This window comes from Balaenoptera ricei, chromosome X (assembly GCF_028023285.1).
Source record: "Balaenoptera ricei isolate mBalRic1 chromosome X, mBalRic1.hap2, whole genome shotgun sequence".
Taxonomy (NCBI): Eukaryota; Metazoa; Chordata; class Mammalia; order Artiodactyla; family Balaenopteridae; genus Balaenoptera; species Balaenoptera ricei.
In genome coordinates this window covers 20,901,337-20,928,978 of record NC_082660.1, presented here as the reverse complement: position 1 = coordinate 20,928,978, position 27,642 = coordinate 20,901,337, and the positions used below count along the sequence as shown (strand labels likewise).

The window sequence follows — 27,642 nt, the reverse complement described above, 5'->3', positions numbered from 1 at the left end:
ATGGAAGAAGTCATCTACGATGTACTAGAATACAATGAATCAGGTCAGCCAAATATAGTGGTCTTCATGACAGTGATTTTGAAAAATGGAAATGAAGCAAGTTTCTCTGCTTTAGACTGTTTAGCAGTGCTTAATATTGAGGTGAGCGCTCCTCCAGTGTGCTCTTATAACATGACTGAATTACCCCATTAGTGTACATACTGTCAAACTTGCTTACTTTTTTTTGTCCCTATACTGGAAGCATCTCAAAGACAGGGACTATTTCTTGTTCACCTCTGCATCTCTAATGACTGTACCACAGTTAGGTGATCAATAAACATTTCTTACATGTTGAATAAGTAAAAAGGAACAAGGCATCAAAATAATGTAGTAAATTCCTAACTAGAGGAAAGCCCTGGGATTAGGATTGAGGGTTAGGTTCTTCCATTTACATAAGTGACTCAAGGCAGCTCTAAACAAAATCCAGGTAGACCCAAAAGTACTTTGTGGTAAAGTGGTAGGGTAGGGTGACAACAGTGGAAACATTTTACAAAGGAAAGGTCCTTTTTTGTTTTTTGTTTTTGGTGCTTGCAGAGTGTAAACTCTTTCCTCCCCTACCCAGTTCTATTGAGATATAATCAACGTACAGCACTGTATATGTTTAAGGTACATAGCATAGTGATTTGATTCACATATATTGTGAAATTATTGCCAGAGCTGTTCCAGGTCTTTGCTCAAAACCCACCAACCACTGCCTCTAGCAGGAGTTAACATAATCTTTAAATTAAAGGGTCCAGAGATAAGAAAGGAAGCTACAAAAACAAACAAACAAACAAACAAAAAACACGAGATGGAACCAGCTGGGACCAAGACAGCAACGAATCTGACCTCCAACAGACCCTGAGTCTCATTATTTGCTGATTTTACTACATTAGCATATTTAAATGACACACCTACTGGTGGCCATGACCAGACATTAAGGATGAAAAAAGAATACAAAGGGGGTGGCACCCCACTCCCTCGGAAAAAGCCCTGCCCCTTCCCCAGTAGACTAATGCATATGCCTCCCCACCATTAGCCTCACTCCTCCTCCCTTTGTCTTCACTCTTTAAAATTAAATCCCTCTCACCAGGTGGGCAAGAAGATGATCTGTGAACTTAGTTCCCCTTCTCCATTCTTTGGCAGCTGAATAAAGCTTGTGCTGAGTCGATCTCAGCTCAGTTTTGTTATTACTCGGCTGCTCTAACCTGAACGGAAAAAGAACCCTCCCCTGCCGAGGCAGAGAGCCTTGACCCAGGATTGGACCCGAACAGGGTCCATACGACAATAATTTTAGTTAACATCCATCAGCTCATATAGGTACAAAAGAAAAAAAGAAAAAGGAAAAAAAGGTTTTTTACCTTATGTTAAGAACCCTTAGGATTTACTCTTAACAACTTTCCTATATACCACCCAGCAGTGTTAACTATAGTCATCATGTTGTACGTTACATCCCTAGTACTTTTTACCTTATAACTGCAAGTTCGTACCTTTTGACCACCTTCCTCCAATTCCCCCTCCCCTCATCCCCCACTCTGGTAACCACATATTTGATACCTTTTTCTATGAGTTTAGGTTGTTTTGTTTGTTTGTTTTAGATACCACATATAAGTGAAATCGTACAGTATTTGTCTTTCTCTGTCTGACTTATTTCACCTAGCATAATACCCTCCAGTTCCATCCATGTTGTCGCGCACATGGCAGGATTTCATTCTTGTTTACGGCTGAATAATATCCCATTGTGCATATATATACCACAACTTCTTTATCCATTCATCTGTTCATGGACTAGAAAGGTCTTTAATTGGAATCCTTAAATTGCTTTTGTCTCACAAAGGAGAGGTCTGTGGTTGCTTTTCAGACCCCAGAAAATAACATTTTTTCCATTAAAATCTATTGTTTTACTGTAAGGAATTTATGCCATTTCCTGGGCTCTCAAACCCTTTGTGAAGCTCCATTTGGAGGACAGGGCAAGTTTTGAGGGGAGGGATGTGAAATCTGAAGCCTGAGTATAAAAGGGCTGTGGGGAGCAGAGCAAACATAAAGAAAAGTGGGTTTGGGGTAGGGTGCTTGAGACCTTTGCCAAGCAAATACGTTGGGGATGGGGAGATGAGGAATGTCATCTGGTTTTTTAGAAAGGGAGTTTTAAGTTAAGGACCATTTATTTTAAGAGGCATAAATGTAAAACTTCAATTTAAATCACCTTCCAGAAGTGAAGACATACAACTAATTCATAAGCAGAAGGGGATCAGAAAATGCCACACCTGTGGGACTTCCTTGGTGGCCCAGCGGCTAAGACTCCGCGCTCCCAATGCAGGGGGCCCAGGTTCCATCCCTGGTCAGGGAACTAGATCCCACATGCCCCAACTAAGAGTTCGCATTCTGCAACTAAAAATCCCGCGGGCCGCAACTAAGACCTGGCACAGCCAAATAAATAAATATTAAAAAGAAAAAGAAAAAGAAAATGCCACCCCTAAATATGCCACCTTGACATAAGGATTATTTTGAGCTAAAGGCAGTTAAGAAGCAACAAATGCAGAAAGAACTCTCTGCCCTCCTCCTATCTGCCTAGAAGCAGAGCACAAATTTCTCCTTGTAAAAGTGTTCCCACTCCCCTCTCCCACACCAGGAAGAGGAAAACCACCATTATCACCTGAGACAGAACCTCAGTCCCAAGGTGGGTCTGCATAACAAACCTTACTAAACAGCTTTTATCTTCCACTTGTTTCTCCCATATATTTTACCTTCCCACAATTTACTGCCCCTGGAATCCCAAACCCCTTGTTCTTTGTCTTATCACTTCTCCACAAACTTATCACCCCTTGTTAAAATGGAATATAAGCCCCTGGATCTAAGTGCCTGTTGGGGTCTTTACTTCCTTTTCTGTGAGGCCCTCATGTGCATATGTAATAAACCTTTTCTCCTGTTAATCTGTCTATTGTCAGTTTAATTAGCAGGCCCCAGCTACTGAACATAAAAGCATATAGGAAAAGTTTCTCTCTCCCTGCAATATTTTCTTGGGTCCTAGAGAAACAGCTTTTATCTTAAGATGTGGAAAAGAACACCTTTAGTTTTTTTTCACAAGTTTTGGATTTTGTCTTCCTCTCTTTTGTTGTATGTGTTCATCTTGGTGGTTTCCTTGATTTTTCCAGTCAGTGATATCTGCATGATTCAGATCATCCCAGGCTTCCCTGTACCCAACCTTTGAGGTAATTGACGATAAAGGAAATATAAAGACTTTGAGACATAGTATTTTTTTTTTTTTTTTTTGGCCACAACATGCGGCATGTGGGATCTTAGTTCCCCGACCAGGGATTGAACCCGCGCCCCCTGCACTGGAAGTGTGGAGTCTTAACCGCTAGACCGCCAGGGAAGTTCTGAGACATAGTATTAAGGTGAATTTACTTCTGAACAAGAGAGGGAAAACCTGATCGAACACAGCAGGATTAGGTCCTATGGGATGGAGTCTTCAAACTAACTATCAAATAATAATTCAGAGACAATTTAAGTATTGAGGATTTACTTATATTTAGGGACTACACAAGGGAGTACAGCTGCCATGGAGACCCTCTCAGACCAAAAGCAAGGGTGGGACTTATAAAAATCAAACCTAGAAAGTTTCATAAAGGATGACTGGTTGAACAAGACCAAGCTTGTCAGTTCAAGATTGGTTCATTGTAATGAAGCCGGGCACAGGCCATTTACGGAACCCCAAGTCTGGTTGTGGTTTTTAGGAACTGTGTTTACCCATCAAGTCTGTTATGTTGACCCCAGATATGCAGTTGAGTTATATATAGGCTGCAAAAAGTCACAGTTGCATCATGAAGCCATTTTTCTGCTGATTTGGACCAGTTTTCCAGTAAGTGGCTGCTCAGTTCCTTTTAGTGGGGCCCTGACCACACATTGTCTTGCAATTTCTCATACCCTCATGGCTCAGGATTCTGCAAACCTCCTACTTTGCTAAACCCAGGGTTTGTCACTGTGATCAGGAACATCTCCATAATTAAAAGTTGATGGTGACAGACATTCTTTGCTTGACCAAACTTCAGTCGGGCTCTTGAACCTTCTCCTAGGCCCATCTGCACACTTTCTTGTAGAATCTATTTTTGGCAAGAACCCTGCTAAATCAGTTTAACCAGAACTCCCTCCCCTGGATATCTGATCGCCCTCAATATATGATCAGGTTCCTCATCCTCCACCATCCCCCAGGTAATGTCTGACCACCCTGCCTTGTTTTCAGTAAAGAATCCTGTTAGGTCAGTTTAGCTAGAACCCCCCCTTACCCCTGATGTTTTCCCTTAGTAATTTTCTATCCACTGACCTCCCACCCTGCTCCTTGGCAATAAATTCCCACTTGCCCATGCCATATTTGGAGTGAAATCCAATCTCTCTCCTCCAGTGGGCCCTATACCTATCATGAGGGTCTTGAATATACTTTTCTTTAACAATGATTCATATCTGAAGGGAGAATATATTAAGTGGACAAGGTAGAAAAGAATGTATCTGTGTTGGGAGGTACCCAAGACCACCCCTAGGTTTGATTACTCACTAGAACTCACAGAACTTTTTTTTATTGGAAGCTGGTTTTTTAACTGGAGGCTGGTCACATAGGCAGCCTCTGCCTAGCATGTATAAAAATTCTAGATTCTTGGAAGGAAAGCAGGTGTTCAGCATAAACCATATTGTTTGTACAGTGCAGGCACAGTGAGCTAGTCTTATCAGCTAAGAGTGGGAACTCTCTCCACAATCGAAGTTTCCAGATGCCAGTCAACAGCCAACCTAGGCAGGCCTTTAGCAGGCAACCTAAGCTGCCAACATAAGCAGGCTTTTCAAAGGATTGCAGTCAGGCCTGCTATGTGAACTCTTTTCTGCACATATCCTCATTTGAAATCATTCTTTATCATGTTCAACTGTTTTATTTAGGGTACCACGGACAACATAAATATTTCTATAAAAGATTTATCAATTTTAAGGAAGATATCTACTTCTCCACTTAAGTTTTACAAAGATTTTGTTCCCTGGATTAATTTTTTCTGTCAGATCTCCCAGACAAGGGATCAGCAAATTATGGCCTGTGGGCTAAATACAGCTTGCCCTTGCTTTTGTAAATAAAGTTTTATTGGAACGCAGCCATGCCCATCCATTTATATATTGTTTACAGTTGCTTTTACACTAGAAGGGCAGGCTAGGATAGTTGTGACAGATTGTACGGGCCTCAAAGCCTAAAATATTTACTATCTGGTCCTTCGGAGAGGAAGTTTGCTGACCCCCATCCTAGACCATAAGAAGTGCAAATAATCAGCTTTCTTTTAATACTCTCAGGTATGTTCTTCAAAATATGTATTTCCTGTTTTGAATATAGTGTTCATCTAATAAGGAGAAAACATTGAGAATAAGACCACTAGATGGGTATTAACTCTTGGGATGGTTTTCTCCATCTAAGTAGTTTACTTCTGCCCAGTATACAGAATTGTCACAATAATGGCTAAAATGTTCTAAGAAATAGTGTTCTCCAATAATACAAAGAATTGTTGCTATATTTATTTTTTTATTATTATTTTATAGCACCAGGCTTCAGAGTGCTAGAAGAAATCTGATATTGGCGAAAGTGACCCCTTCTCTCGGTTTTGGAAATTCCCTAGTGATCATTTATGGGCTTTTAGACAGTTGGTTTAAAATAATTTCTGTGAAGGCAATTTTCAGAGGAGAGGGTAGGCTGTTCCTTGAAGTCTTACCACTCATCCTGATCAAGAACAAGCTTGGGATGTACAAACCCTACGGTCAACCTCACATTGCTTTGGATGGAATACAGCTGAAAGCAGTTTCTAAATGTCCCCGCCTCAAGGATATTATACGGACAAGATTTACTGATAGACAAGGAAAGAGAAAACCAGACCAAAAAAGTTATTGTGAATTTCAGGAGACCAACTGTCCATGGACATCAAAATTCTGCACAGGAGGGCTTCCCTGGTGGCGCAGTGGTTGAGAGTCTGCCTGCCGATGCAGGGGACACGGGTTCGAGGCCTGGTCCGGGAAGATCCCACATGCCGTGGAGCGACTAGGCCCGTGAGCCACAATTACTGAGCCTGCGCGTCTGGAGCCTGTGCTCCGCAACAAGAGGCCGCAACAGTGAGAGGCCCGCGCACAGCGATGAAGAGTGGCCCCCGCTCGCCACAACTGGAGAAAGCCCTCGCACAGAAACGAAGAACCAACAAAGTCAAAAATAAAATAAATAGATAAATTAATTAAAAAAAAAAATTCTGCACAGGAAGCTTAGGGTTAAAAGTGCAATAATCATTTCTAACTGCGCTGGGACTTGTAGAGGCAGCAATTTGTAGAGGGGTCATTCTAACTCCCAGAGCAGCACTCAAGTGGTACTACCCTTGAGTCTCCCTCATGTGGGAAGACAAGATGAGGCCCAGGAACTCTCCAAGCTCGAGACACAGAAGCAAATCTTTCTTCAACAGGGGTCTGCTGCAGAATGGATAACAGGGGGCCGAGACCACAGGTGGTGGGAGTGACTCTGAGAAGATGTCCATAATCAAGGTGAACGAAAGGAAGATACAGAACCTTCTCACGCACTTCTAGCAACCTAGGCAAAAACACTGAATTGCAGAAGCAGCCCTATCTGATATTCATTCATTCATTCATCCGTATTCATTCACTCAGGAAATATTTACTGATTATGTGGTATGTGCTAAATGCTAGGTGCTGAGTAAAAAATGGAGCTTACAGTATAGTGGAGGAGATGGACATTAAATAAATAGGAGCAGTATAACATAATGGTTAGTAGAGTGGCTTCAAACTACTCGGGTTCAAATTCTAGCTCTGCCACTTGCTATTCTGAGCAAGTTCACTTAACCTCTCTGGGACTCAGTTTTCTCATCTATTAAGTAGGATTAATAATAATACCGACCCTCTTTGAGATGAACCAACTGTAACTGCACACAACATGGGTGAATGTTGAATGAAAGAAGCCAAACACAAGGGTACACACTGTATGACTCCATTTACGTAAAGTTCAAAAAGAGGGAAAATGAAATCTATGGGGTCAGAAGTCAGGATAGTGGTTACCCCTGGTGAGAAGTGAGGGTGTGATTACCTGAAGGAGACATGAGGGGGACTCCAGAGTTCAGGTAATACTGTGTTTCTTCTTTGGCTGCTGGTTACACGAATGTGCTCACTTTGTGAAAATTCACTGGGCTGAACATTCATGTGAACTCCTCTACATGTAGGTAACATTTCCATAAAAAGTTGGGAAAAAACTATAGGAACAAAGTTAAAAGACAGATTTAGGGCTTTCCTGGTGGTGCAGTGGTTAAGAATCCGCCTGCCAATGCAGGGTACACGGGTTCGAACCCTGGTCTGGGAAGATCCCACATGCCGCGGAGCAACTAAGCCCGTGAGCCACAGCTACTGAGCCTGTGCTCCAGAGCCCGCGAGCCACAACTACTGAAGTCCGCGCGCCTAGAGCCCGTGCTCCGCAACAAGAGAAGCCACCTCGATGAGAAGCCTGTGCACCGCAACGAAGAGTAGGCCCCGCTCGCTGAAACTAGAGAAAGCCCGCGCGCCTAGAGCCCGTGCTCTGCAACAAGAGAAGCCACCTCGATGAGAAGCCTGTGCACCGCAACGAAGAGTAGGCCCCGCTCGCTGCAACTAGAGAAAGCCCGCGCGCAGCAACGAAGACCCGACGCAGCCAAAAATAAATAAATAAATACATTTATTTTTTAAAAAGACAGATTTAGATAAAAGACAATTTTTATGCACAAACATGTTCTTTATAGTTTTATTTATCCCTATGAAAAATTAGAGACAGCCTAAAAGTCCAACAGCTTTTTAAAAGATAACCACGGTGACTGTAACAGAAAAATTCTCACAATCTATTACTAATTGATCAAAACAGAACATAGCATTTTGAACACATACTACAACTTTATTTCTGTAATCATTAAAATCTATTATTAAAAAGGAAAAATAATGACCTCATTGGGTTGTTGGAAGGATTAAATGGGATATTACATTTAAAGTGCACAGACGAGTACTTAGCATGTAGTAAATGCTCAATGATGTTAACTGTTACTGTTTCTATACAAATATATAATTGCACACATTCACCACTAAGAGGCTTTGCACTCAGAGCCCAGAGCCACCAACCTCGGCACAGGTCACAAATGAACACCCAAACAGAAAGGACTGCAGACTCTCACTGATAACAGCAGTAATACAGTACATGGACATAGCCTGTTATGGTTTAAGAAGTATTTTCACACAAAAAGACTCATGTAGGTATAACAACAAACCAGTGAGGTAGATAATATTCCCAGTCCTCAGATGAAGTGACTGAGCTGTAATGACTTCTTTAACGTAACCCAGAAAGGGGAAGTACTGAGATTTGAGCTTCATTCGTCTATATGTCCAACTTCAAAACATGCATTTCCCCCAGTGCCCCAGACCTTCCACAATCTGGGCAGCTATAAACAGACACAGAAGGCACTCTGCCTCCCATTCCTGTCCCTTGGAATCTGGGAAGGAAAGCAGAAGAGTGCACTCTAGTCTTTCCTTCTATTGAAGGACTACTGCCTGGGAAGGAAAGAAATTGAGCCAGTCAGATCTCCTTGTACACATGCTAATGACAGACCTCCTAGCAAACACTCTAATAGTATTAACTAGTAGGAGAGTCTTTATCTATGGAATACTTTGAGGAGGATGTACTTGGTTTGTCTGGCATTGTGTGTGGTTAACAAACCTGGAACATACGTAGTTATGGGGCATGGCTCCCTCGAAAATGTAAGTTATGTAACAATCAGAGTAGAAAAAATGGAGACATACCATCACCAAAGTAGCTTTCTTTTCTTGTAAGTGATGACTGCATACATTGCTTAGAGATCTTATATGGTTTTTTTGTATAAAAACACAAACAAATAAAACAACTAATACTAAACTTTCATTGGGTTATTTGTATGGAAATATGTTAATATAAATGTTTCAGATATTACATGAAATTTCTAAAAATCTTATATGTTCTGGTACAATGTTATAAGTCATAATTCTAGTTATTACTTTAAAATGTATATCTCAGAAATAACTAAATCTCCTTGTCAATTGCATTATTATGAACTTTCATCAAATCTTTACCCGTGGTCATTTTTAAGTCTTTTGTCATTTACAGACAGTTCTGGGTGTACTCTGATGCTTTTGCAAATATGTTCCTACAAAAGGGTTTCATCTTCAAGGAATTCATGGAAAAGACTCTGACAAGTACAGGTTTCTGGTATCTGACTGTGCTGCTGAACTGAATGAATAAGCATTTTCAGAACTCTAATGAAAAAGTGATGAACTCATAAAAGTGCTAACAAAAGATCAAGATGAAAAAAATTAATTACATGGGACTGAGTGAACTGATGAGGATGATTATAATTTTTGTGACATTCTGTTTGAATAAAAAAAAAATCCCACAAGGACTCAGAGGCAAAAAATATACAAATCAATTTTCACTGCAAAGTAAAGGAGCTGTTACAATGGAGGATTACTGGACTGAATGTCAATATTATGACACAGTATGAGTGTGTTTCGTGTTTGGTAATTGCAATCATTGTTGCTTTTGTTGTGGTCATCCATGTACAATGCTTGGTGTCAGTCTATTTATCTCTTGTAAAAATAAAATACAGTGTGTGTCTGTGAAGTAAAAAAAAAAAAAAAGATCTTATATGTTAAATCGGACCTGGTATGTGTCTTAATGTGGCAAGAAAGGGCCAGGAGAGCTGCACTGGTAGTCCCTGACTTCCCCTCGCTTCGTCTGTGCTCATTACTTGTACCCTTGAAATTATCAGTAAAGCTTGATGCTGGGTAAGATGTGTGATTCTTGTAAGTCTGATTTGCCAATTTGATCCCTGTGTTAGCTCAGAAACGATGGGTATATAGCAATAAGTATAGCTGAATTTTTGGGGTGTCCAAGGAGCACACTCAATGTGAAAACATCTTCAGACCACAACCCTTAGGGGTTGAGCCACATCAGGGGACACCCCAGGAGCTCCAAAGACATGAATAGCCCAAATTAGGGTAGAGTCACTCCAGATGGGGTTTCATTTCCCAAAGGGGACAGGATGATTCCACTGAGAGATAGACAGGTCTTTCTAGATGGTCACAAGTTCTTGAACCAGAACCTTAGCCCTAGAAAAGATGCAACATTATTTTTCACTACTACTCAAATCCACACCCTGGTTCACATTCCAAGTTTGCTGGTGGTACTTTAACTAAAGACCATTTGATAGAAAAAGAAAGAAGAAATCTTTCTTCAGAAGGCTTACCTGGTCAAAAGTCACCTCTTCTACAATGTCCCTGACTGTCGTGCTTGGTTTCAATCACTTTAATTAGCAACTGGTCCCTAGGGAGACCCCCAGATACTCCTTGCATTCTTTCCTTTTGCCATAAGTAAGCCCAAGTACTACCCACAAGCTTAGACCCAGGACTACCTTGTCAATACTTCAAATACTAGGCAAATGCAGGATTTTCCATTACTCATCCACAAGCTTCTCTTACTGAAGCAGGGAAAGGAAGTCCATAGGAAGTCACCTTGTCATAGCCAATAGGTTGACGATGGCTCAGAATAAGGCAAATGTGCAATCCTCCCCACCCTACCCCTGCAAATCCACAAATAAAAGTTGTTCTTCGATCATTAGATAGAACATAGTCTTCTGTGGAGGCATGCTGTTATTACAAACATAAACACTTCATCTCCTTGTAGGTAATCCATCTCCAGAGAGGATTCTTCTGCTCTGCTTGGAAATTAGGTCACAACTTTTAACTCAAAGCTATAGTATATGAAAGCTAGATCTTCCAGTGTGAGCATCTAAGGATGTATCATAGTGGAGTAGGGTGGCCATAGCTGACCAGGAGGAAATGAATAAAATTATCTAAGTGGTTTCTGGTAGTTGTATCTTAGTTACTGAGCCTCATTAAAATATTTATCTGGTCAATACATATTGTAAAGCATGCTGTGTTCTGTCTTACATGTGGGAGTAGATTTTGTCTACTTGGCTAATGGGTACAAAAGCCTGAAGGCACCAGAGTTAGGTGGAGTTTACTGGCTTTTTATAATTCCTCATTAAAAAAAAAATTCCACAGGCACACAGCAGGCTGGCCGTAGGCAAAACTGAGAGAGATGAAGTGTACCTTTGGATCTACCATTATTTTCTTTCTCTCCCTGAAATAGCCATTCCCCTCATACGAAAAGTATCCTTTTTCTAAATGTTACAGTCCTGAGCTCACCCCAAAAAATACCTTGCTGTGTCCCAAAGTTCTCTATCTGGTAACAGAAACTCTGAAATTGTAACCATCCACTCCATTAATTCATTAATTCACTAAACATTATTGGGCACTGTTTTGTGTCAGACATTTTAAGTTGTTGGGGACAAAAAAAATGTGTAAGAAAGATCCTTCCTTTCCTTCTTCCCTGCCCACAAAATCCTATTATTTTGGCCTCATAAAAATCTCTTGGAGGGACTTCTCTGGTGGCCCAGTGGGTAAGACTCCGAGCTCCCGATGCAGGGGGCCCGGGTTTGATCCCTGGTCGGGGAACTAGATCCCGCATGCATGCTGCAACTAAGAGTCCACATGCCGCAACTAAGGCCTGGCGCAGCCTGCCTAAATAAATAAATAAATAAATATTTTAAAAAATCTCTTGGATTCTCTCTTCCCTTTCTACATCCCTGCCACCATCATTTTGACTCAGCCCTGGTGAACTAATATTGGATCTACTGCAGTAGTCTTAACTACCCATCCTCTTTGCATCCTTTTCCTTCAAACCCAGTCTCCGCATATGAATTAATATTCCTAAAATGTTCTTCTTGCTCCAAGCTGCCCTCAGATCCTCTATGATCTGATCCTTACCTGCCTTCCTAGATGTATCCATTCCCATTCTGTAACAGTTATGCCAATCTGCTTAGGTTCTTGGACTACACTATGCTCCTGTGCCTCTGTGCCTTACCACGTGGAAGATTTTTTGCTAACAGTTTTACTGAGATATAATTCACATACCATACAATTCACCCACAAAAGTGTATAATTCAATGGTTTTTGGTATATCTACAAAGTTGTGTAACCATTGCCACAATTGATTTTAGAACATTTTCATCAGCCCCAAGAGAAACCCCTTACCCATTGGCTGTCACTCCCCATTTCTCTCCAATCCCCTCTCAGCCCTAGGCAATCAGCAATATACATTTTGTCTCTATGGATTTGCCTGTTCTGTACATTTCACATAAATGGAATCATGTATTTAGCCTTTTGTGTCTGGTGTCTTTCATTTGCATAATGATATAGCATGTATTAGTACTTTATTTCTTGTTATTGACAAATAATATTCCATTGTATGGATATACCACATTGTATTTATTCATTCATCAGTTGATGGACATTTGGCTTGTTTCTATTTTTTGGCTATTAGGAATAATGCAGCTATGAATCATTCATGTACAAATATTTGTGTGAAAATATGTCTTCAGTTGTCTTGGGTATATACAGGCATACCTTGGAGATATTGCAGGTTGGGTTCCAGACCACCACAATAAATTGAATACCACAATAAAGCGAGTCACATGAATTTTTTGGTTTCCCAGTGCATATAAAAGTTATGTCTACACTATACTGTAGTCTATTAAATGCACAATAGCATTATGTCTAAAAAAATGTACATACCTTAATTTAAAAATACTTTATTGCTAAAAAATGCTAACCGTCATCTGACAACACAGGGTTGCCACAAACTTTAATTTGTAAAAAACATAGTACCTGTGAAGCGCAATAAAGCAAAGCACAATAAGATAAGGTATGCCTGTATCTTGGAGTGGAAGTGCTGGATCATATGGTAACTCCATGTTTAACCTTTTGAGGAACTAGCAGGCTGTTTTCCAAAGTAGCTATATAATCTTACATTCCCAAGAACAGTGTATGAAGGTTCCAATTTCTGCACGATCTCACCAGCTCTTATTACTATCTGTTTTTTTGATGAGAGACATCCTAGTGGGGGTGACGTGGTATCACATTGTGGTTTTGATTTGCATTTCCCTGATGATTAATGATGCTGAGCATACTTCCATGTGATTATAGAGATCTTCTTTGGAGAACAGGTACCTCTCTGCTTTATGCTCTTCCCTTGTCTTGAATGCCCTCTCTCCCACCTTGGTCCCCATTCCTGGTTTGTTGGGAACTTCTACTTATCCTTCAAAATCTGGCTTAACCATCATATTCTCTCTGAGGTCTTCCTTGACTCTCCCAGGTAGAACTAGCTCCTTTGAGCCACTTGTGTATGCTCTGCAGCACTTATCACCCTGTGTTTTCTAACATGTAGGAATTCCCCCGCACCACAGACTTGGGGCTTGGTCATGTAACTTGCTTTAGCCAATGGAACATGGACATTTATGACTTATACCACATCCTAATACAAGCTCTCATGCTATTTTCGATATGGCTTTGTTCCCCTTTTTGACCTTCTGCCTTCCACCATGAGAAGAGCTCCAGATAGTATCTGCTCTTCAGCTTGGGTTCCAGAATGAGAAGACACATGGAGCTAAGTTGAGCCCAACAGAGCCCAAAGGTCCCCAAATGAATTCTGCCAAATTATAGTTTTTTGCTACTCAAAGTGTGACCCAAAATGAAGCATCCACATTTATAATATTTACAAATATTTATATTTCCAAATATTCAGTGCAATGCTTCTCCTCTGAAAGAGGCTGAGAAATCTTACAAACTGATGCTTAGGAAGAATCCTGAAAAGTGATCTAGTAACACTTTTCATCTTAGATGGGCTTCACTTCAAACATGTGAGAACATTTTTTTTTTTTTACACATTGTTTACTTTATTTATTTATTTATTTATTTTTGGCTGTGTTGGGTCTTCATTTCTGTGCGAGGGCTTTCTCTAGTTGTGGCAAGTGGGGGCCACTCTTCATCGCGGTGCGCGGGCCTCTCACTATCGTGGCCTCTCTTGTTGCGGAGCACAGGCTCCAGACGCGCAGGCTCAGTAATTGTGGCTCACAGGCCTAGTTGCTCCATGGCATGTGGGATCTTCCCAGACCAGGGCTCGAACCCGTGTCCCCTGCATTGGCAGGCAGATTCTCAACCACTGCGCCACCAGGGAAGCCCGAGAACATTTTTAAAAAGAATTCCAGTAAAGAATAACATAGCAATACAGGAATAAATTTAATATTTAATGCACATGTGTAATGGTGGGATTCTGCTTTATATCTAACTTATTTCTTCATGCTATAGTTTAAATTATTTTCCTAAACCTTGGAGAAACAGAGGAAAACTGATCTCTGCTTCTGCAATAGAGATTTTTATCTAGGAGGTTCAACCATAAAACAGTGGTTTAAAAGATACAGGCACCCCTATGTTCATAGCAGCACTATTCACAATAGCCAAGACATGGAAACAACCTAAATGTCCATCGACAGATGAATGGATAAAGAAGATGTGGTATATATATACAATGGAATACTACTCAGACGTAAAACAGAATGAAATATTGCCATTTGCAGCAACATGGATGGGTCTAAAGATTATCATACTAAATGAAGTAAGTCACAAAGAGAAAGACACACACCATATGATATCACTTATATGTGGAATCTAAAATATGACATAAATGAACCTATCTACAAAGCAGAAACAGACTCACAGACATAGAGAACAGACCTGTAGTTGCCAAGGGGGTGGGGGAGGGATGGACTGGGAGTTTGGGGTTAGCAGATGTAAACTATTACATATAGAATGGATGGACAAGAATGTCCTACTGAATAGCACAGGGAACTATATTCAATGTCCATAATGGAAAAGAAAATAAAAAAGAATGTGTGTGTGTGTGTGTGTCTATATATATATATAAAACTGAGTCACTTTGCTATACAGCAGAAATTAACACAACATTATAAATCAACTATACTTCAATAAAAAATAAATAAATAAAACAGTGGTTTGAAAAGAGAGAAATTTTGTCCCTCAGAGGACATTTGGCAATGTCTGGAAACATTTTCGGTTGCCACATGTGGGAGAGTGGTGATGGTGGAGGGTGCTACTGGCATCTTGTGCGGAGAAGCCAGGGATGCTGCTAGACATCCTACAACGCATGGGACAGCCCCCATAGCAAGAACAAAATCTAGCCCCAAATGCCAATAGTTGTAAGGTTGAGAACTCCTGCTATAAACTATCAAGACTGGTCGTAAGGATGGGTGAAATGAGTCTCATTATTTTTTTTTATTACTGAAGTATATTCACACTTAACCTTTGAGACCATCCCATGGCCTCAGTTGGCTGCATTGCCAACATCAATTCCTCATCCCCACCCCCCAACTTTCCCTTCCAACAGCCATCAATTTCTCAGGGGTGGAGCATTTGAGCAAAACTAAGCCCGTAAGTGCACTCCATCTCTCTATACAATGATTCGTTCAGAGGTAGGCATGTGGCATGCTCTAGGCCAATCGGAGTGAATATTAGAACTGCTGCTGGGAAGGCAGCAAGTTCTCTTTCTCCTGCTAGAAGTGAAGGAAGAAAAAGGAACCTTAGGTATTGCCTGCAGCCATCCTGAGACTGCAACAGGATGCATCTTTAGGTTGAATGACTCTGCAAAAAGCAGAGTGGAGAGACAAAATCCTTGCTGATGTATTTAGGCTACTGGATCAAGGCTCTCCAAAAGCCAACCTAGTCTGTAAACTTTTTGCCTGCATGGGTTATAAATCCCTTCATTATTTAAGCCATTTTGAGTTACATTTTCTGTCACTTGCTATCAAAAGCAACCTACTGATATAACCATCCTTAACACTTTTCTCCAAGATTGAATGTTGACAGTGATTCCAAAAGGAGGGAATGAATTAATCTAGGACGGTCAGGAGTATGTATGGTTTGAACAAACTTTTCAGGTGATTGTGACATTCCTTTGCTTCCCTCCTCTCATCCCCAGTGCCATAGACTGAGCGTTTATGCCCCACCAAAATTCATGTTGCAACTGAATCCCCACTGAGATGGTATTTGGAGGTGGGGCCTTTGGGATATGATTAGTGCATTTATAAAAGAGACTCCCAAAGCTCCTTGGCGCCTTCTGCCACGTGAGGATATAGTGAAAAGATGGCCATCTACGAATCAAGAAGCAGGCCCTCACCAGACACCAAATCTGCCAGCACCTTGATCTTGGACTTCCCAGCCTCCAGAACTGTGAGAAATAAATTTATGTTGTTTATAAGCCACCTGTCAACTAAAAAAATATGCACAACCTAAAAGTTGAGAGTTATGTTTTATTCGGGGGACATACTGAGGACTTCAAACCCGGAGGCAGCATCTCAGGTAACCCTGAAAAAACTGCTCTGAGGAGGCGAGTGGGGAGCTAGGATATAGAATAGTTTTGCAACAAAGGGCAGGTAGTAGGAACAAAAGATTACTGTTAATTAAAGAAAGCTAGAAATCTCAAGTTAAGGAATTTAGCACTTTTCTTTGTATGGGAAGATGCAAGAGTCTGGGCTCACTGAAACCATTCCTTTGATATGCACCTCAGCTATCTGGGGCCAGTATCCTGTGTTTTCACATCCTGAGTTCCCTCAGGGCTCACCGTGGGGAGTGGCTGCAGTCTGATGGCTGCTACATGGCAGGTATTCTTTGTTTCCTTCCGGAGTTCCCTCAGGGCTCATCAGCTCACCTCCGAGGTGACTGTGACATGCTTTGTTTACTGATACGGCAGGCAGTATTTTATTTCTCACACCCAATCTATGGTATTCTGTTACAGCAGCCTGAACAGACTAAGACAGAAATTGGTACCAAGAAATGGGGGTGCTGCTATAAAAGAATACATAAAAATGTGGAAGCGGCATTGGAACAGGGTAATAACTAGAGGAGTTTTGAGGTGCATGCTAGAAAAAGCCTACATTTCCGTGAATGGGCTAAGACACCCGATAAGAAACATTATTTTAAAGCCTTCTCTATTGGTTAATTCTTGGCTGAAATTAAGACAGACTTTTCCTTGATTTTAACTGTTAATGCAGTGTATTAATAACATGTCCTGTTACGCACTTTATGTGCATTATCTCCATCCATTCGTTCATTTTTCATGTATGGGTCCTTAAATTTATAGATAGTGGTAAAATAGTGGTCTCTGTATCCCCTAAAAAGTAATCTATGAAGATGAAATTGCTTATAGGCACAGAATGGAATTTGGGTTTATAGTTTGGACAAATAGCCATAATTGATACATGTATGTAGAACAACTGAAAATCATCCCCTGGGTTTTCTTCTTTGAAATACCTGCCGCAAGGTGAAGGTGAAAATCAGATATCACTCTAGGTCAGTGGTTCTCAATACTCGCTGCTGCACGTGGGAATCAACTGGGGAGCTTTATTTTTTTTAGTTGAGGTATAGTTGATGTACAATATTATGTAAGTTTCAGGTGTACAACATAGTGATTCACAATTTTTAAAGGTTATATTCCATTTATAGTTATTATAAAATATTGGCTATATTCCTTGTGCTGTATAATATATCCTTGTAGCTTATTTATTTTATACATAGTAGCTTGTGTCTCTCAATCCCCTCCCCCTATCTTGTCCTTCCCGCCTTCCCTCTCCCCACTGGTAACCAACAGTTTGTCCTCTACATCTGTGAGTCTGTTTCTGTTTTGCTATATTCATTAATTTGTTTTGTTTTATTTTTTAAGTTCCACATGTAACTGCGGAGCTTTAAAAGCTCCTAATACCCAAGCCACCTCCAGAGATTCTGATTTAATCAATCCAGTGTTCGGCTTCCTGGTCATAGAATTTTTAAAGCTCCCCAAATGATTCTAATGTGCAGCCAGAGTTGAGATCCCCCTGGGCTTCATACAGCATAGAATCTGATAAATGCCGTTCAACATCCTCTTTATCTGCCAGGCTGACCATTTTGTTCTTAGTCAGTGATTTTTGTGTATGGTTTTCGGAACTTTTAGAGATTGTCTGAATCATAAATTTTCATTAGTTACGGATGAGACTAAATTTCATGGTTTCCCAAAATAAAATTACTTAATACTTTATGCTTGCTTAATGTTTCTGATTAGGAAAGACCCAACATGGGAATAGAAGTTTCATATTAAAGCAAATCAATAGACCATGAGACAGAAAAATGGTCAATGAACACCTCTCTGGGCATCTTAGAGGGGTAAGTTCCTGGGCTATTAAAGACAGGGACTGTCACACATACATACATACATACACACACACACACACACACCACTAATAACCTATTTCCTTTGGTCTAATTTATTCCCAAATATCAGAAATAGGGACTATTCCATTGGCTTCAAAACCTGTGACACTTCCTCCTCTCTCTCAGGCCCAAATGCTAGTATATTACAGATGCCACAAAACCCAAACTGATCAGGGAATTTACATTCATCACCTTGATGCAGCATAAACTTAGGGATTTTCTTCTTGCAGCTGAGGATCACACGATGTAGAAAAATAATTCCAACTGGTCACAGGAGAAGAACAATGAAGACCTCAACAGAACATTAGACCCACATTGCAGGACCTCAAGGGTTATCCAGGAAGAGAAGGAACCAGAATTCTCTGGTTAAGTCTATTTCCTATTGTTCTGACAAATCCAGTTCCCATCAGAATGCTCACATGCCCCCACCTTTGACTGAACATGTGGAAACACTGTAGCATCAAGTGCTGCAGAAAACTGTTGGCTCCACCTGGAACTGCTGTGTTCTACTGAGACCAGGAACTGGTCTCCCTGTCGCTGGTTGCCTCATACTAGAAGCTGTTCCTTCCTTGCGCAGTAAGTCAGATTGCCTCAGCACCTACATCAGAAAGGCTCTAGATTCCATTCATCCAGAATGCAATAGATAGCAATGTCAGGACAGGGTGGAGAAAAGCAAATTGGAAAATCCCTCACTTCAGCAAAATATAGAAATTGGCTGATGAGGGGAAAAAGCCAACACTTAAAGAATTTCCAAATGCCCATCATGGTAACAAATAGCTATTTGTTATATTTCTCTTCTTTTTTCCCCCAATTTGCTGCCTTTGCAGGATCCCCCCTAAATGCTATTTTGAATTCTCTGTAGCAGTTGATAATTGAAAGTTATACACAGTATTGTGGATTGATTGAGCACCATCATAGCACTATCCAAATAGGATTCTGCTGGTTTCTGAGGTATAAGAAACACCGTTTTTATATTTCTTTTCTGAATTAACTTACTTGGAAATAATTTCAAATACACAAGCTGTAAAAATAAACATTGTACAAAGAACCCTGTATATCCTTTACCCAGATTCACCTATTCTCCACCCCTCTCTCTTTGCAAATTTCATACGTCATGGCCCTTGATCCCTAAATATTTCTGTGTATATTTCCTAAGAGTAGAGATAGTCTTTTACATAACCACAGTACAGTTACAGACTAATTGGATGCCAGACATTGGGTTCATTGTTAGCTGCTGGGTTTTTTAAAAGTAATTTTTGTAATATTCTGTAATTCTTGGTAAATAATTTTGAGCTTTCCTCTGGGATGCAGTTAAGTTACTTGGAAATAATTTGATTCTTTCAAATCTTGCTTTTCAGCTTTGTTAGGCTGAATCAGACCAGAGCAGCCTTTAGTCTAGGCCTAGCTTGATCCCACTATTGAGATAACACCTTTCTAAGTACTCTACCTAATGCCCACATAGTACGAGGGTTCTCCAGTCTAGCTAAAGGGAAGATGAACTACTCCCAAACCTGTGTGATGGCCAAGAAGTTTTCCACTTGATACTTTTGTAAGATTATTTCCCTGGCCTCAGCTAGTTTCCTTAAAAACTCATGTACAAAAAAAAAAAAAAAAAACAACTCAGGTACAGATCAGCACTAAGATGACGATTCAAGGGAGCCCCTCTGCAGACCTCCAGAGTTCAATCTCCAGGCAGCGCTCTCCTCTCTGGTCCCCTGCCCTGCGAATCCTAGCCACCGTGGCCTCTCCAAATTCTCAACTATGTCTCCTCAACTCAGGAAACCTGGGGGTTCTGTTTGCGTTTCCCGTCCCTGCACTGAGGCTTGCAAACTGGCTCCAGGCAGTAAACAGGGGCAATTATAGGGTTCACCTTGTTTGTTTCTCTTCTCTTAGGGATCTCTGTCCTGTGCTGCCTATTGTCCAATGTCTGCGAACCATCGTTTTGTACATTTTATCTGGTTCTTTAGTTGTTTAAGGTAGGAGGGTAAATCTGGTCCCTGTTACTTCATCATGGTCAGAACAATGTTTCTGTCTAATCTACTGTCCATATTTCAATTTTGTCAGTTGACCTAATAATGTCCTTTATGGTATTTTCACTTCCCCTGCAGTATACTGTTCAGTTTAGGCTCAGGTGTTGCCATTTAGCTGTCATATCTTTTCAGACTCCTTTAATCCCAAACATTTCTGCAGCTTTTCTTTGTCTTTTATGACACTGACATTGAAAGAATACTGTCCCACCTCCTTTTCCTTGTTTTGTGTCCAGCTGATATTTCCTCAGGATTAGATTCAGATTATACATTCTCAGTCAAAATACTACATAGGTCACATGTATCCTTTTCAGGGTATCACCTCTGAAGCTACATGATATCCATCTCTCCTTCACTGGTGATGTTAATTTTGGTCACCTGGTCTAGGTGTTGTCCAATTTTTCCATTGTATAATTACTATTTTTTTCCTTCCCTTGCTACTAATGAGCAATCTCTGGGGAGACACTTAACAACCATGGAAATATCCTGCCCATCAAAATTTCCCCTACATTTAGTATCCATTGATGATTCTTGCCTGACCGAGGCTTTATTATGATGGTTGCAAAATGATAATCTTCCAACTCTAGGGCTCCCTCCACATTGACCCTTGGCATTGTACTTGTAAGCAAAAGCCCACCACCCCTCTCCCCCATTTATCCATTTATATACCTGTTTTTCCATTGGTTTATAATTCAGTACTGTAATTAATTATTTTGGTGCTCAAATTGTCCAAGATTTAGCCAGCAGAAGCCCCTTCAGGCTGGCTCCTCTGTACTTGTGGCATGTCCCTAACATTTTTCTCATCACTTCCTTACTTCCTGACATATCATGATATTCCATATGCTCCTCTTGAATCGATCTTGCTCCTTCCCTGGAATCAGCCAGAGACACATAGTTTTAAACTGTGAAATGAAACTCTGACATACACAACTGGCTTTCTTCAAGATCTTAATCCAGGAGAAAAGAAAAAATTCTCTCAGACAACCAAGTCATTTAAACTTGTGTCCCATACTACCAATCAAGCAGCACAATAATTGACGAAGGCACTATATATAACGCTACCTATAAACCCACTAAAACGGAAAATATTTGGAATATAAACTGAGTTATACTCTCTTCTATCCATAAAAGTTACTCACAAGTTAGTTCACATATGGTTAATTTACATATTCTGGATCACAGAAGTTTCATTACATTAATATATTTTGCATAGCACTTTATAAGCATCAGCTGTGTTAGACTGCATTAATAACCCAATTTCTTCATCTTTCCCAGTAACCATACCATTTACTGTGTGACTTTACACATCTTTCCATCAAAAGGCCAGGTATACAAGCCCACTCCTTAAGTTTCAGTTCAGCCATGTGGCTTGCTTTGACCAATGGTAGATATGACACAGGAGAGGCTTGTAAAAGTGCTTCCACAATGGGGCTTGTTCTCTTGCAATCTTGCACTCCTGCCATTTCCATGAGAAGGATATATCTGGGTTAATCACCCTTGTGCAGCCCCGGGGGGATCGGTCAATGTTCCAGGCATGTGAATCCAGCCAACATCGGCAGAGTTGCCCAGGAAGCCCAGCCTAGATTAACTAAAACCTGTAGATCTATGAAAAATAAATATTTATTGTCATATACCACAGAGGTTTGTGATTGTTACAAGGCAAATGCTAACTAATATGTTAGCTAATATAATACTCAAATATCCCTCACTAGATAAGTAGAACGGATATCATTATCCTCTCTTTACAGATGTGGAAATGAGCCTCATAGAAGTCAAATGATGTGATCATAGTTCTAGAGCAAGTAGGTGGGAGAACAATATTTCAGAACCTAGGTTTTCAGAGTTGGATTCCAGGGCTCTTTGCACCACACCTCTTAGTAAAGCTGCCTGGAAGAGTGGAGTTTAAGGGCATTCCTGTGGAGTCACATGGTCATCAGGGGTCCTACGACAAATGGTTGCTGAGCTGCACTCTTCGCTTGGCCACCTAAGACTACGGCTGCTTCACCCTTCCTGACTGGAAACCACCAAACTTGGAGCAGAGAACAGAGTGGCATGTGTCATTATAACTGGTCACAGTAGTAGCCAGTTTATTCTCTGTTCCGGAAGCCATAACCATTTGAGTTCAGCTCACAACTCATTACAAACTGAAACGAATATCCATGTTCTTCTGCGTAAAGAACTACCCACTTCAACAACAACAACCAAACAAAATAAGAATTACGGAATTGTAACTAAAGCCTAGAGTTTGATAAAGCAGGGCTGTTACCTTTTCTTAATGTCTTCACACAGGGGAAATCATTAAAATGATATTTAAGTTCTTTTTTGTACCACCGTGAAAGAGCTAACATTTTCTTTAGCTTAGAAAATATCAACAGGCAGTGCGCTGGGCAGTCCCGCGGCTCCGTCTCCTGCTACGGCGGTGTATGGACGGAACAGACCCAGGGGCGCCCCTTGCTCCCGCCTCCGACCACCTCCAACCTGTGTTCCACTCGCAACCTTCGGAACCAGCCGCTCAGCTGTCCTCGGCCACCGGGACCGCCAGCACCATATTTTGAGCTTAACGCCGTATTACCGATCCACCACGAGCTCCCAGATTCGTCAGAATGATTCCGCCGAGGTGGAGGCCGCCGTCAACCGCCTGGTCAACATGCACCTGCGGGCCTCGCGCACCTACCTCTCTCTGGGCTCCTATTTCCACCGCCACGACGCGGCTCTGGAGGGCCTGGGCCACTTTCTCCGCGAAGTGCCCGAGGGGAAGCGTGAGGGCGCCCAGCGCCTCTTGAAAATGCAGAAACAGCGCGGCGGCCGCGCCCTCTTCCAGGACGTGCAGAAGCGTCTCAGGATGAGCGGGGTGAAACCCAGGACGCTGTGGAAGCCGCCATTATCATGGAGCAGAACCTGAACCAGGCCCCTGCGGACCTGCACGCCCTGGGCTCTGCCCGCGCAGACCCCCGCCTCTATGACTTCCCAGAGAGCCGCCGCCTAGATGAGCAGGTGAAACTCATCCAGAAGATGCGCGCTCACCTGACCAACCTCCGCAGGCCGGCCGGTCCCCAGGCGGGGCTGGGCGAGTCCCTCGTCGAAAGGCTCACCCTCCAGCACGACTAGGAGCCTCCGGAGCCCAGCGGCCTTTGAGGAGCCCCTCTGGCGTCAGGGCTTCTGCCTGAAGCCCCTCTCTGCAGCCACTAGGCAGCTTTTGGACCACCCTGGAGCCCTCTCCCAAGCCTTGGACCAAATGGAAACAATAAAGCTTTTTGCAGGAAAAAAAAAGAAAGGAAGGAAGAAAGAAAGAAAATACCGTCACATTAGTTCAGAATCGACATAGGTGTCCATCGACAGATGAATGGATAAAGAACATGTGGTGTTCTTTACACACACATGTGTGTAACATTCCATTCACAAAGGAATATTACTCAGCCATAAAAAAAAAGAATGAAATAGGGACTTCCCTGTTGCCGCAGTGAATTAGAATCTGCCTGCCAATGCAGGGGACACGGATTCGATCCCTGGCCCAGGAAGATCCCACATGCCGCGGAGCAACTAAGCCTGTGCACCACAATTACTGAGCCTGCGCTCTATAGCCCGCGAGCCACAACTACTGAAGCCCGCGCGCCTAGAGCCCCTGCTCCGCAACAAGAGAAGCCACCACAAGGAGAAGCCTGAGCACCGCAAAGAAGAATAGCCCCCGCTCGCCGCAACTAGAGAAAGCCCGCACGCAGCAACAAAGACCCAACACAGCCAAAAAGAAATAAAATTAAAAAAAAATAATAATGAAATAATGCCACTTGCAGCAACATAGATGGACCTAGAGATCATCAAACTAAGTGAAGTAAGCCAGACAGAGAAAGACAAATATCACATGATATCACTTATATGTGGAATCTTAAACAAAAATGATACAGAACCTACAAATTGGCCACATTATATTAACCACTGGGATACTTATTAAATTACAGACAGCTGGACCCTACCACAGATCTACTTAATAATAATATCCAGGGGAGGAACATGGGAGTTTTTATTTTTGACAAGCAATCAGGTGATTCTTATGCTCAACCAAGTTTGCGTTTAGACGATGCAGAGGCAAAGAAGGGTTATAAAATGTGATTTTTTTAAATGGTTAGTTCCAGTTCTGATGCCTTAAGAAAATCATTCATCTCCCCTGGACCTCAGTGTTCTCATCTGTGAAACTGTGCCATTGGACCAAATGCTGTCTGGAAGAGGCAAACAGAGCTTGTAGACTAGAGTGAAGTTTTAAAGTATTGGTTCTCAATCCTGGTTACACATTAGAATCCTCTGGTAAGCTTTTGAAAGTGAAGGATGCCCAGGTACCACCCAGACCAATGAAACAGAATCTCTGGGGGTGGTTCCATGTGTTGCTAGTTTTAAAATCTCCCTAGGTGACTTTAATGAATAGCCACGGGTACAAACCTCTGCTCTAAAGGCTGACCGTCGTCAGCCAGGATGATTTTGATTAGTCTCCGGGCACCTATTTCCTTGCCTATAAACTGGGAAGCATATCACCTATTTTATGTGGCACATAGGCCCTATTTATGGAGTGTCTACTATGATGATTCTAAGGTCTTTGTCTACATTAAATAATCTGCTATAATTCAGGAAGAAAACTCTCAGCTTAAGGAAAGAAGTTCAAAACAAACTCACTGCCAATGCTGACATCACTGTCCAGAATAAGAAGGACCAGTGAACATTTTTGTGATGAGGGGACACTTGTGCAGGGATTGGGGAAACTCACTGAAGAGATCACTTGGAGAAAGTGGTTCTTTCTAAAATGAATTCCAGGATGGTTTTCATCGGCCCTTATTGTTAGGTCTGCGGCTTTCCAAAGGAAACTCACCTGGTGATTGGTAGGTTGGGCAGACAGAAGCAGCAGCAATGGGGACCTGTGCTCTTCTTGAATTACCCTTTTCGAATGGGCTGGGCTATCATTTGATCTCCACATTCTTTACTCATCAACAGGCCCCTGAGGGATCCACAGAAGCAGAGAAACTATGAAAGGAAACAGCTGGGAAGTGGCATCTGGCCTACAGGGTTTAGGAAGGAAAAGGCCGTTCTTGAACAGTTGGTTTTAGTGTTTTAACTCCCTTGGTGGTTTTATTGTGCACAGTTTCCCAGGGGTAATGTTTTAGGCCATAGCCCATGAGTCCCACAGGCTGGCTTAGCTTGTCCTACTCGCCCACGTGGCACACACACAGTGGTCTCTTCCTGGGTGGTGACTTTTCCTCCACTTCATGAGAAAGTTGTAGGGTAGCTGAAATATGTCTTCCTGGCCCCACCAGTCTCTGGTCTTTTTCTCACCTCCCTCAGCCACCCTATGCTTTCTCTCCTCCTTCAAAAAAACCCAAAAACACCATACAGGTTCTCAGGAATGATCTGAAGTTCATCTACTATTTTAGAAAGTTCAAAGACCTTCTGAAACCCATCCATGGGTCTCCTAGTTAAAAACTAGATTTTTTTTTTTTGGCTGAGTTGGGTCTTCGTTGCTGCGTGCGGGCTTTCTCTAGTTGCGGTGAGCAGGGTCTACTCTTCATTGCGGTGGCTTCTCTTGTTGTGGAGCACGGGCTCTAGGCACGCAGGCTTCAGTAGTTGTGGCTCACGGGCTCAGTAGTTGTGGCGTACGGACTTAGTTGCTCCGTGGCATGTGGGATCTTCCTGGACCAGGGATCGAACCCGTGTCCCCTGCATTGGCAGGCAGATTCTTAACCACTGCGCCACCAGGGAAGTCCTGATTTTTTTTGTTTTACAGATAGTTGATAGCTCTCAGTTATCCACATTCATCATAGCATTTTATTTTATTTACTTATTTATTTATTACCTTTTTTTTGGCTGCACTGGGTCTTAGTTGTGGCAGGCAGGCTCCTTAGTTGTGGCATGCGAACTCTTAGTTGCAGCATGCATATGGGATCTAGTTCCCTGACCAGGGATCAAACCCGGGCCCGCTGCATTGGGAGCGTGGAGTCTTAACCAGTGCACCACCAGGGAAGTCCCCAGGTAGAGATTTTTGGATAGGAAGGTTGACGTTATGAGTAGCTCATGGGAGAGGTCCAGCCTGGAGATATAAATTGAGGAACCATCTATGTATTGATGGTACCTAAAGCCATGAGACTAGATGAAGTCATTGAAGGATTGACTGTAAATAGAGAAAAGTGGGAGAAGGAGTGAGTCCAGGGACAGTCTGACATTAAGAAAGCAAAATAAAGTGCAGAGAACATACATTGAAAGAGCAAATATTGAATGAAGATTAAAGAAAAATTATTGAAATGAGCAAAAATTCTCAATTGTTGAATAAACTTGGAAAATCTGGAAATCGTTAGTGACTATTATCAGGCAGATGAATTAAAAAAGAAAATCTCTGCTAGTATATTTTTGAAAATCTACTTTCTAAAGATTTAATGATATTTTTGTTTGCATCTCTCCTACAGGCCAGACTCTATTTATTAATCAGGTCCAATGGAAATTTTAGAGCATTAGCAAGATAATTCAGGGCCAACCTTAGCAGTAATTGCAGCAAAAAACAAACAAAAAATGTAAAAGTCACACCTAATCATTGGAACTGTCCTAGAAATTAAGGTGCAAAGTGTTTTGTGGTTTGTAGATTGCTGCTTCCTTTCTCTAAACCCAGCTATTTTGTGATACCATGGTGTCGTGATTCTTAGCTGGGGATAACTTTGCGCCCCCACGGAACACTTAGCCATGTCCATAGACGTGTTTGGTTGTCTTAACTGGGATGGGGCTGCTATCGGCGTCTAGTGGGTAGAGGCCAGGGATGCTAATGAACACCCTACACTGCGCAGGACAGCGCCCACAGCAATGTCAACAAGCAGAGGCTGAGAAACCCTGACTCAGGCTACGGCTATTTATCTCAGGGAGTTTATAACAGAGCAATAACACCAGAAAAACATCCGACTTCATTTATTTTTCAGTAAAGTGATAAAAAAGGTGCACAAGTGGAAGAAGGTGGAGGGGAGACACAGTTCAAGAAAAGGGGAAAAGAGGAAAATAAATATGCAGTGCAACACTTACGGGCTCTGAGAAGTTCTTAGATTCAATAAACAACTAGTAGATGTGGCAGCACAGAATGACGTAACAGGCTGTGGGAGTGATCTTCGCTCACATAATCTCACAGAGCTACAACGTTCCCTGGGATTTGCTTTACTGAATCTGGGGCCTGATCACAGGAGTAACACATTAAGTCTCAATGCCAGTGATGGAGGGTTAACCCGAGATGAGACCAACAAGCAATGACTCTTTACCTTCCCCAGTCTTTGATCCCTGCAGTTCCAAGGCTGTGGCTGGTCCCTCTAATTACCCGCAGAAAGAGAGGTGGCAAAAACCTAGATCTAGACCTCAGTGGGTAGAG

The 27,642-nt window shown here is 41.8% G+C and overlaps 1 pseudogene; it reads left to right on the top strand.

Annotated features, from left to right (window-relative positions):
- Window positions 1-23,372, top strand: LOC132357906 (ferritin light chain-like; annotated as a pseudogene).
- Window positions 23,373-27,642: the final 4,270 nt, after the last annotated feature.